Raw genomic sequence first — 12935 nt, 5'->3', positions numbered from 1 at the left:
CAGGTGAACATCTCCAGCTCATCCTGCCTCCACAGGTGCTCCAGTCCTCTGAGCATCTTCCTTTTGCAAACAAAGCACCACTAGAGGACAGTGGAAGCTCAGAAATGCATGGCAGAGCCCATGGTGCTGGGAAATAAGCTGGAGATCGGGAGAAATTTGGTGCAGGAACTTCAGTCTGTAAATATCTGCCCACCCCTGTCTCATCTCGTTGCGATCCCGAGTGCAGCAGGTACATCCAGCCAGAGGGATTCCCGGGGGGACAGGGGAAGTGTTGCAGGGCATTTTAAACGGGCTGAGATTAATCGAAATTCACTGCTGGGGAGATGCCCCCCCAGCCCATCAACAAGCAGCAGTGGCAACTACTGCAGATGGGTGTGCCATGCCGAAATGTAATTGTTGTGACTCAGAAAAAAATTAATCAGCTAGCAAAAGAGGTGGCAGCTGTTTCTCTGATTCCATTTACATCTCATTTGTAGTGTTTACCTAATATCTTAGGTGCATTTCCAAACACAGCTAAGAATACCCTAGCTAAGAATACCCAAATGCCCTGGTGTTTCAGTGCCTGGTAAGTAAAAGTAGGTTTAATTTTATGTGACAAACTCTACCGTTTCTTGCTAAACAGCAGGGATACAGATAGAGGAAAAAACCCCAAACATAAAAAGGAAAATAGAAAATCTCTCTTCTGGATTTCAGAGCATATTGCATAAACTCACTCTGGCCATATCTGTTTGCATGAAAGGCTCTATAAAGGATTCCTAGGATTTAAAAGGAGTCATAGAAGACATAAAAGATGTTGCCATAGATCTAAAAACAGGCATGTCAATTAGCTGTGATCCTGAAGAAAGTACTTAGCTAGAAAACACTTCAGGTATTTAACTCTCCAGCACAGCAATACATATCTCTTGGTTCATCACATACACATCTTTAAGTGACACTCCTTTAGTGGCAGTGTGACATATCCCTTCTCCTTCAGGGTGGTTCTAGCTTGAGACCTCCCATGGTTTTAGCCCAAGTTTGGTGCCACCTCTACTGTAATTTCTAATTCTGCTCATGTTTCTCCCATTAATTTAGGACTAACTTACTGCTTGCCAGACAAAATATGTGTAAAAATACATCACAGCTGCCACAGCACCTTTCACATTGCAGTGTCCTGGATGACAACCAGCATCACAATGAAACTGCTGCATTTGGATTTACAGCTGTAGTCACCTGCTATCCAGAGTGGGGATGACCTTTATAGCACAGAGACATAACTGAGTGGCCCGTGGCTCTGCAAGGAGTCAGTGGCAGGAGAGGAACCACAGAGTCCTGTCTTTGGTGCTCTGCTCACTCCCTGGTGGAGGTTTAATGCCACAATATACATGGGAATAGTTCTTAAGAACATTTCTCCACTCTTTTACTGTCAGGGTATGGATCATCCTTCCTGCTCTCCCCATATCATTCTCAGACATGGAACAAAATTTAAAAGCCCTATCATGCTATTTGCATTTCAATTAAGTACAGTGGACCAGAATCCCAGCGGCTAGGCTGGGATGTGCTGGCACAGCCCCTTATGAGCAGGACAGATCCCAGTCTGCTGTGGTGAAGAGCACGGTGCACTCTCTATGCTTGTACCCTGCTGGGAACACAGGCCAGTCCTCAGACTAAGTTTTGGCTTAGGAGGTGTGGAAAGAATTTGGCAGCTTGTTCCAGTTTCCCAACCTTGCTCACCCTCACATGGAATCACAGCAAAGATCCAAAGCAACAGAATACTATGCCAATTTCTGCGGGTTTGGCTAAGCAGCTCCCCGTTGGCATTTCCACACACAGCATCTGGATATTTCCTAACAGGGTGGCAGCCCAGGGGGGCGATTTTCAGCCTTCTCTAAGTACAACGCTGCTGTCAATGAGTTAATGCCCATGGGGAGCGGGGAGAGCAGTGCCTCGTGAACGGCTCCCACCCTGGGCGGAGATGAAGCACTGAAAGATGTACAGAGAAATGCAGCCTGCCTTGAAAGCTGAAAATTAAAACATGGACTCTTTAAAAAATTCACATCCTGCAGCTCTCAGGCTTGTTCATGGTTGTCATGGGTTAGCAAGCATAGCCCTGGAAGTGATTTTCTTGCAAAGAGGTGCTTACAGCTTCCTCCATGACCTGACAGAACCTATCAACTGGCTAGTTTGAATATTGACAATTTTTTAAGCCACTTAAAATTTTGACTGCCTCTGTGGTCCACATTTAAGAACGGACAAACCCCGGGAAGCCCTCTCTTGCTTCTGGTCTTGGGACAGGTAACTGGGCCCAGCCCATGTGGGCCTCAGTGGGCCCAGCCTGGGCCCTGCTCGGTCCGGGCCGGGTCTGGGCTGGGACCTGCTCGGCCAGGGCCGGGCCAGTACATGGCCATCCTGGAGCCGATGGGCCCTGTTCCACCCACAGCCCCCCACAGTCCTGCTCTGTGCAGACGGCGCAGCCCAGCTCCACACCCCCAGTGTGGCTGAAGATTCAGCTGAAGCTGCACCGCTGTCTGGAAAAGATCATGTGACCAACAGCGATAAGCGAAATTCCAGCTGCAAGGCCCAGGTGAAATTAACCCTTTTAGTGCTGTAAGTGCTGCAGACATTAGAAGAAAGAAAAGCTGAAAAGTAAAGAAAGAAGAGCTGAAAACCTGAGGGAGGAGGAAGAGGAGATGCTTAAAGCTGAAATTCTGTTGTAAAGCTATGGTGGTGATGGGCTATGATATATCACAGTACCCGTTGTAATTTCATGACAGCATGGGGGGTGGAGCATTCAAACTGTACTTGTCAGCAAAAGCACCTGTGCTGGAATAAGCAAATGCTGAAGCAGCTGTAATTTGATGAGAAGTTTGAACAGGGAGAGATGGAAGTGATGAGGACCCTTTTGCTCCAAATCGGACGGAGAAGACCTCAGTTCCTAGAGATGCTCCCAGAGATAGTCCTAGAGATGAAGATGATGAGGACCCTTTTTCTCCCAGGGAAGGAGGAAGGCCTCTATTCCTAGAGATGAAGATACTCCCAGAGATGGGTGGAGAGAACTTTTGTTTTTGAACAGCTCATCCTTAAAATGGTACCCCAGTAGCTCAAGACTGGACCCTCAAAAGCAGTTGTGGGTAAAGCTGTAAGTCGGGGGAAGGGACTCTCACATGCGAGCAGAGAACCAACCCGGGCAGCTGTCTCATTGTGATACTGAAGCCATGAGAGAACTTCTTGTGGAGATGTCTCCATAGCATGAGCAAGAGAGACTCCTCTCCCTAAGTGAACTGAACAAGGTTATTATGGAAGTGGTAACAGACTGAAAAATCTCAAGGGTTGTTTTTTTACAGTGGAAGAAAGGGGAGAGGTGGGGGGAGGAGAAGTGTTCTGCAGGTGTGGTATGATTTTTTTTTTTCCTTCCTTTTAGGTCTGTTAATGAACATTATATTCTTTTAAGTTTGTGCCTGCTTTGCTTTCTCCTAATTCTTATCTCACAGAAAGTAAATAAGTTAGTGGTAATTTGAACAGAACCATTACAATGGTGAAGACAGGAATAAATGTAGGAAAACAAAGCAAACCAAAGTGAAAATTGGAGGGCAAATGGATTTCTGTTTTTGCTTTAAAAGCACTGTTTATGGAGCAGAAGGTCAGAGTCATGACCTCTTGACAAAAATACCTGCCAGATGTATCTAAACAATGGCAATGGACTTGGTTTTTGTACTGAATATGTGAGGGGTGAGTCAAGAGACACAACCCAGCCCTATGCAGTCAGGAATCGCCTGATTCAGATCAGCCACTGTGTGTGACCTGTTCTCTGCAACAGCACAGGAGGAACCAGGTATCTGTTTATTTCTGCTGTAGCATCACACAGAAAATACCCTTAAAAGTGCATAATGGGGAACAGGAGCTCTATATTTTCTCTGCAGAAAGGACTGGATTTTGACAACCTCTACTCAAAGCAGGGTCATTAAAATGTCAGTCCTTTATGCTGTTGAAATCCACTTCTGCTTAAAGCAGTGGAAGAAGCAGAATACACGATGTTCAGTGTGTTGGTTTAAGAAATCTAAACTTAAGGGAAACATCTGAAATTTTGACATTTTGGTCCTGAAACATATATTTAAGGGATTATTTCAGGTGCCTCCCTGGATTAAGGAATCCCTCTGTCTGTGCTGAGGCCTCAGTTCACTTCTGAAGCAGCAGTTATCTGTGCAATGCTCAATAGCAGTCTTCATGACTAAGAGAGTGTAAGGCTCAGAAAAAAATAAGAATGAAAGGAAAAAGAAAAGCAATCTAAGTTCATTTTAACTCCACTATACTATTAGTCAAAATTCCCAAGGCAATCTTTTTTTCCACATATCTGTAAATAGTTTTCAATTTCAGTAGGTCTAGCAAGGACTGTGAAACTTCAAGTGATGACCAGGAAGCTTGGCTGTGTGTCTCACATCATAGCAGACCCTTAATACTTCAATTTTTGGGACCTTTCCAGCATAGATGGGTATTATCCACTGGAGAGAACTGAGTAATGATCCTCCCTGATCCCCACTGTTTTTTCCGTTGCAAAATTATTTCTCAACTAATCCAGATGGTGCAAAGGAGCTTGATGAAAAGAACAGCCTGGCTCTGAGTGCAGATGTCAGAGGACATGCCCTGCATGTCTGTGAAAGTGCAAATAGGCAGATGTTTGTCATTATTGCCCACTCTTGGAGTACCAGCATTTCTTCCTTGCTAAGCACCCACTTGCAAGCAGCAATCAACCATCACCTTCTCCTCTTCTAATGGCCACTCAGGCGTGTATTGAATTTCATCTTGCTGATGAATCTTATTTTAGTTGTTGGGCATGACAGGGCATTTCTCTGTTACAAAGTGAATGGGGACATCTGGCTTTGGTAGGGTGACTAAAAATCAGCTGTGTTTGACCAGTGTCTCTCCTGTTTCACCTTAATTTTCTGACACTGGAGCCAGCCAGGCTTGCAGGCTCAGGCAGAAAAGTAGACTGCAGAAGTCAGGCTTTACACATGCCCTATTTTGCCTTAGACAACTTTATCTCCCGTGGCGTAAAATGCTTTAAAAAGGTGTTCCTTATGTCACTTGAATGGTGCCAGTGCTGTTTCACCCACTAAACCTGTAAGCACAGGGAAGATATTCCCATTACAGCTGCCAGCATTCCTGAGAGCCAAACAAGCACCGAGTCCAGGCCTTTCTTGACCACTTGGCCCAGCTCTGCACTTATGCAGAGAGGCAAGAGAGTGCTCTGATTCAGCATGTGACATAGTTTGCACTTGTTTATAAGTTACTACACCACGTAAAGGACTGAGAATCAGCCTCATAATCTGGGGTTAGTACTGAGAGACTGCTGCTGTTTCATCCACTCTGTAATAGCTTTCTTCCTTCATGATGAGTTATAGCACTCCTATTTTTGGCTGCATTTCCTTTGGAAAGCTGGCACAGAAATATTGGTTGGCAGACACAGGCCTGCCCTGGCAATATACTGTTTTGGGGGTTGCTTGCTTTTAACTAATTCATTATACTGCTGTACTGCAACATATATCACTTGTTTTACCCTCCAGCTCAGAGTGTTTATTAGACAACTACTCTCAGGAAGCTTCCCCAAGACAAATACTTAACTCTCAGGCTCCTTGGAAAGCCTGGCAGCCGGTATTACTGAGCACTAGAAAACAAAGGCAGCTCAAGTACAGTAATTCACACAATTATTAATAATAATATTTTGCTTATTAGTGAAAACTTGCACTGACATCAGTGCTTCCACATGGATTCATCCCTGAAGTAACAGGACCTCATTACAGAGAGATTTTTCAGATTAAGCTTGGGCTTTTCTGGCTTCTCTCTCTCTTACTTCTCTAATGTGATTGTTCTCCATGACCCTAATATGTGACAGTCATTTTAATGCTGGTAACTACCCTTTCCATTGCAGAAAGTAATAAATGCCAAAGGTATTTAAAGATACCACCAGTCAGCTCTGATTCTGGAGCCATGAAGCAGTTCATGTTCCCTAAAATCCAAGTCCAGCAATTTCATGTTGGTGCACTGTTCATCAGGGAGATTTGGTAAGGTCCCCTTGGCATTGCTGTTCCTGTAAGGGGCTACTGCAGATACCATTTACTGATCTCAGAACAACCCTGAAGTGTTTGTCAGTTCAGGTGCAGGCTGAGGGAAAAATACTCTTCAGAATGCTGGAGAGGCATTAGAGCTTCATCTCCATTAGCTGTCATACAGACTGTGTTCACAAAATTAGTCTAAGTGCAAGGAACTTCCTGCAGCAAGGGGATGGTGATTTATAAAGACATGGCAATACTAAAGATAAAAGAGGCCAAACTCCACCCCACAGCAGAGCACTCACTAATCTTGGAGAAGAGTCCCTGTACAGAAAGAGACACAATGGAAGGCAGCATTTGATATCCTCTCCTGTCTCGGGTGCAGGGTCTGGTGGTACAGGGTGAGCTCCATCCTCCCGCTCATCCAGGAGAAGCTGATCTTGAGCACCCTGGAGAATCACCACTGTGGTGGGAGCCAAACACTGGAGTTCTGAGACTGCCAAATACCAAGTTTCCAAGCTTCCTTTATAATCATGAAATTAAAAGTCTTCCCTGGCACAGAAGACAACTGGCTAACCTCTGTGAGATAAGTGCAGTGGGCTCACATCATCCCTGCTGCTCCCTTGGGACACAGCCACAGACACTGCACAGCAGGACATCACAGACATCTATCACAACAAGTAATTCACTAAAGAACATTCTAGATCAGAAGTTATAAGCTTTGCAAATGAGAAAACCCCACACTTTCTCTCCTGTGTAGCCCCACTATGGAGTGGCCCTGCTTCCGCTGTGACTTCATGGGTTCTGAAGCTGCAGCTCAGCCCAGTGTTGGTAAAAAGTTAATTTTGGGAACTCAAAGGCTGACTCCTTACTACAGCCTCTGATGCTGCAATGTGATCAGGGCTGATTTTAGTGCCATCTTGCATATCAAATTCTCACCCGCAGGACCACAGACCAGCAGAGAAACATGAAAACCAGAAATGCAGTTCATAATTTCCCCAAATCTTGTGCATTGCCTTGGTTTTAAAACCACGCCTTGCAACACTAGCTAATAAAGAGCTGCACAAGAAAACAGAGCTTTCATCTTTGTGCTGGATTCTTGATTTGTAGGACTTTTGAGTAAATCTGTTTGGATGGCTAAGAAAAGCCTACAGCCAACCATCTGGGCTTGTGCTGTCTCTTACCTTTTGTTGACATCAGCAGTCGTTGAAATGTTCCCAACAAAGCGTAATTTTTTTATTTTCCACACCTGGGTAATTAAAACAGGTATGCATCAAACACTGGGGCCCATTTTTAAAAGACATCATTTTCTCAACCCGTAAATGTAATTTGCTATCAAATTAAGTATTTCCACACCCCATTTCTCTAGCACTTTAGCATTTTAATTTGAAATACAGTTGATGGAAATTACAAGCAGCAGCCAGGTTTGGATACAATTCTGGACTGAGTACTTGCCTTTTTTTTTGCACCTCAGTAGTTTATTGCCTTGGTGTGCAGCAGAGACAGTGAGGAACGGAAAAAAAAGGCAGTAAGAAGGGGAAAGGTGCCTCATAAAATGGAGAGAGGAGGGCAGGAAGACATGATTTGTTTTACAAGAGAGTTACCACTGTAAGCCATTCTTGGTAGAAATACCTATTGTATGAAACTTGATTTTCAGTGCAGCATTTTGAAAGAAAGCCTGGTCAATTCAGAAGAAATAAGACATGATCCCTATAGCAAAGCCATCACCTTAAAAAAATGTCCTAACTTAGAATTCTGCACAGCTTGGTTACCTCAGCTGCATTCACAGATTCTAGCTGAGACCCAAACAGTCAATAATACACCAGTGTCACACAAGACACAATTTCCTCACCAAATTCCAAATAATATACACATCTAGTGTATCTTAATCAGATAGATTGTCCTGGAGACAGAAGTTAATAATTTAGGCAAAAAGGACTACAAAGACTGAATATTAAGAGCTGATTTTCCCTTTGGGAGTGCAGAATGAAGCAGCACCATACTTGGTGTTAGATCAGTTTCTCTCTAACAATCAAATCAGAACGTGCTGCTGAAATTCAAAATTTCTGTTTCTCTGCTTTAGTGGATTGCAGCCCAACCAGAGCTGTAGCTTAATGCATTTTTTTTTTCCAAAGCACTAACTTCATTAGATTTATTTATGGTTGTGGTGGAATGGTTACAAGTCACTCTATAATTCACCCATCACTCATGTAATAGGAGCCATTAGCTGCCCCATCAGTGCAGATGAAGCCAGCTTTGAGCAGTGAATTACTGTCACAATAAACTCCACTCCTGCAGATACCAGTATTATTCTTAGGGATGTAGCCTATGTTAATTTGAAGCAAGTATTTTAGTGAGGAACCTGAAAAACTAAAAAGAGTCTGCTACCAATCTTTAGTCTTTCTTAGAGAACTGTACCTCTAATAAACCTATTTTAATATGCAGAAAGTAGTGAGTTGCCCAACAAGGAGAACTGGAAAATAACAGCAAAGGGAAGAACAAATCCTTGCTCGGCAGATGATTTACTGCCAATTATATATTCATGACAAAGAAGCACAAATGTGAGCTACATTTTTGACACTTGTAAAGAAAGCCAGAAAACAAAAAAGGACAAAGAAAATGTAAAGAACAATTGAAGATAATGATGGCAACTTGTTTCCATACTCTGAGATAATTGATCCACACTGAAGACGTAATTGTAGAATGTTAAAGAGATTAAACACAAGTTCTGAGGCACAGAGGGAAGACAAGTGAGTTGAGATACTGAAATTATGACATTTGGGGAGTCATAATATTTTGATGTTGGCCTTTCAAAATTCAGGGACAACAGCAACACAGCGAGCATCATTTCAGTTGTCAGATGCCTGCTATTCCTCTCCCTTCCCTGTGTCTCTGGGCTGCAGGCTGTGACAGAGTGCCTGCTGCCAGCAAGCAGCCAGTTAAATGATGTGACAGTCCATTTGGTGGGGGACGACAGCTCTGCTGCTCGGGTTGTCTTCTTTTGATCACTATCACACTTCAGAAAAGGCAGTTCATTTACTCAAGGGCCTTCTAAACCTTTAAGTCTTTGCCTGTTTGTTTCCAGAGCTCCTTTCTCCCCCCAGATGATCTTGTTTCCTGCCCCCTATGGTACAGTTTGGAGCTGTGAATGTTCTACCTGTCAGGTAGGGCAGTATGTGACACACAGGGCTGGGCTGTGGCAGCAGCCAGCAGACTTCAGCCTTCATTATCCTCTTTTGTTACCAGCCTTGGAAGAGCTCCTGGAACAGGGAAGCCCCCCATCCTGCCTAGAACAGCTCTTGATATGGCTTGTTAGTGCACTGCAGATACATACAATGACAACTGCTTGAACTATTTAAAATACACCTTTCCCTGCTGTCAGTCAAACAGCTCCTTAGGAAGGATAGAAGGAATGACTCAAATATAGAAATTCAAATCCTAGGGAGGAAGGAAGAAGACTCTAATAAATAAATACTAGCTATTTGCTATTAATTCTGTTATTCTGTGCTAGGGTAGTTTTTCTATGTAAGACAACCACTTTACACTTTATTGAATAAAGAATACAGAATGCCAATTATAGAACATGCCTATGTTTGTTCATTTGAAATCTTTTTTGGGGTGGTATCTATATGATACCCTGGTCAAATTGCAAGTTCCTTGTCCCTCACCCATAAACCAGCCCTTAAATATGTCAAAGTGGAAATTATTCTTTTTCTGAGCCTGAACTTTCCTGGCCAACACATTTTAAAAGAAGGGTGCAGGCTGAAAGGATATAAAACAACTGCTCAGGAAAAGAGTAAAATCTGGCAGATCTCCTGCAGCCAGCACTGACAGATTTGAGTCCCACCAAGCATTTCAGGAGAGATCAAAAGTCTTAAAACACAAATAAATCACAAAGAGATTTAAATGCATTCAACCTACAGTCAGCACTGACAAGTGCAAGGGAGAGGTGAAAGCTCTGGTTGATAATCCAAGTGTTGCAGGAACAACTATGAAACAAACTAGCCTTAAATTCCTGGATCTGTAGCTGCCTCCTACCTGCCCCGTGGATAACTTGGTCCATGAACTAAATTGTCTTAGTGAGGCTTTGAGCAGTTGCTCTGCTGATCACCTTGAAGGCAACTTCCATTCATTCCATCAGCTAGCGTGGCCACTAAGTGTGCCCTTGTTAATCTTGGTTCTGATTTCTTCTGTTCCTGCCTTTGGGAACAGCGATAAGGAAAGAGCAGGGGAGGAAGTTTTAAGCTCTTTGCAACACTGTGCTTTGGGCATTTGCAGCTCACGTGATCTCCCTGAGCTTTGGCCTCAGTGGACACAACCAGCCTGTGTTGTGCTCACAAAAACCCTCCTACCACAGAGAAGGAATGGGGACAGACCCAATAATACACAAATATGCACCTCTTTGCTCAGGTTTATCCTCAGGAGGCTGTTACCAACCTGCCAAAACCAACCAACCTTAAAAAGCTTTTAGGAGATGAAGGGGCACTGATACTAATGAGGCTAGACAAATAAGTAATAAAAATATAGCTGAAAAAGAAGCTGAAAATTTACTTGAGGAGACAAGAGAACCAACTAAATTAAAACTCAGATCTGCTGTTATATTTCCTACAGAGTCAGTACAGTAACAACTCTTTAGGATCAATTTTGCCTCCAAACAATCAGGTTGCAGTTGTTTCTGCAACAGCTCGTTCAAGTATTTTCTTCCTCCCTTGCCTCACTTAACTTAGGATATCTGAAACTCCCCCAAATTCTCTTTATCTAAGAGTTGCCTAAAACCTATCAAAAAGTCACAATGTTATAAAATCCAATTTGTTAAAAGCAAAGGTTCAGTCCATTGCTCAAGACTGAAAATGTTGCACTTAAGAGAGGGAAAAACAGTACTGAAATAGATTAATGGAAGAAAGCAATGAGGGCAAGAAACAGTCCAGAACAAAAGGCCAAATGCTTCATATTAGACAGGAGGAGAAAGAAAACTGTAAGGCCATATATATTCTGGTCAGTTGAAAATTGTAAGCAGTTGCCTAAGTGAAAAGACCAGAGAACAGAATCTTAAAAACTGGCTACCAAAACCCTAAATAAAAAACCTTTTCCATGAGCACTGCAATAAATGAAATCTGTTTTCCAGGCTTTGTGTTCTCTGAGCCTCCCCTGGCTGCTGTTGTCCCCAGATCCCTGTCATGGCCACTGTGGCCAGCTGGGTTCTCTTTTAATGCCTCAAACGATGGGTGACAACCTGGCTGAGCTCTGTAAGTGTCACCACGTAATGTACATTAAATCATGCTAATAATGGAAGAACATGGAGTTCATGCTTGGACAGTTTTCAGCTTTGTTTCCGGAAATGCACATCTAAGCTTAAGAACCAAAGGGAAAGATGAGGAGATGGGAATTTCCTCCACCTTCTCTCCTTGCCTTGCTCCTGAAGCTGCAGGTACTGATGGTGAAGATGCTGGTGAGAACTCCATGAGTACAACTAACATTGTTTTAATCCTCAGCAGTGTCAAGAAGCAATTTGACACTGAGGAGGAAAATAATCAACATTTGGACTTTGTTGACTTTTATAATCCTGCTCTTCGAGAATTTTTCTCCTTTATTAACTAAGGAGAAGAAAGAAGAATTACTCTTCATTGTACTGCATTGATGGATGGGGGCCCAAACTAACTTTTCTTGTCAACGAGAAGATAATATACCATTTCTTTTGGAGAAATCTCAAAATTCCCTTTGATTTTTATTTTTTAGGGAGAGATAAAATTCCCTGTGCACTGTGTAAGTTGTGAAATGGCTTCGTTTGAAATTCTGAAGAGGATAAAGCCCCTTTGATATCAGGCATGCATTGCCCCTCTTTTTACATCTCTGCCAGCAGAGCTTACTCTTGTTAACTGACTAAGAACTGTGTAAAGATCTATTAGAATTTTGCCAATTTTTTTTTTATCATAGCTGTTCAACCAATCTCAGCAGTATCTGTGTCTCTCAGTTACATGAAGAAAGATGCCACACAAGTTCAAGCAGAGATGCACAAAACATTTTACAGTGTATGGGTGCAATCTCAGGGATGAGGAGACAGAAAGGGAATCACGTGCTGGAGACGTCCCTGCTCCCTGTGTTCAAATATGAGAACAAAAGTTACAGCAACACACGTGCACTAATTCATCAGGAAACAAGACTGTCCTTTGCCAGGGATCTTCTGGGGCTTGTGGCAGAGATGTGGGGGGCTGATCTCTCTCCCATATTTACAGTTTCAACAGTCTTCACAGTATCTTCCTCAGCATGATCCTGCAGTGAACTGGAATATTTACAGATCAAACTGAGCCCAGCTGGGAGTGCAGAGATTGAGCACAGGTACAACTCCCAGACTGTAGTGCTGGAACTTCCCTCGCCCTACAATATTTAAGGATTTTCTTACTAACAAACTAGGAAACAACAGGTTTGCTTTCCTATGTACCAGACCTGTCTCCATCTTGTGTGAACTGAGTAGTTTGATCTAAACCATCTAAGGACCACAAATCAGGCTTTGCCATGCCTTACAATTAAAATTACTGGCCCTTAGCAGCACTTTCCTTTCTATAGATACTGGTTGAAACTACTCTTGAAGTCAAAGACTTTTGATCATATCTATCCTACAAAATTTCAGTATTTTTTTTCAGAATAAGAGAAAGAAGATGTTAGAGGGACACATTTAGCTTTGGAAGGTGAACTCTCCAACCCTTGAAAACCAAGAGCCAAACTGTATCTCTGGATATTGTGGGATGCTTTCCTGCTGTCTCTTCAGTCCCCTCCACCAGCCAGCAAGCACAGATGCTCATTATCATTTCCTAATTAAAACCCTGAGGCAGGAAAACAGTTACTGTGTGCTATAAACCACCCTGAAAAGCATTTATATACGTATTTAAACTTTAGCATGCATTTAAGAAGACT

This window comes from Coloeus monedula (assembly GCF_965178545.1).
Source record: "Coloeus monedula genome assembly, chromosome: 19".
NCBI lineage: Eukaryota > Metazoa > Chordata > Aves > Passeriformes > Corvidae > Coloeus > Coloeus monedula.
The sequence above is the reverse complement of the archived record's forward strand: the minus strand, read 5'-3'. Positions refer to the sequence as shown.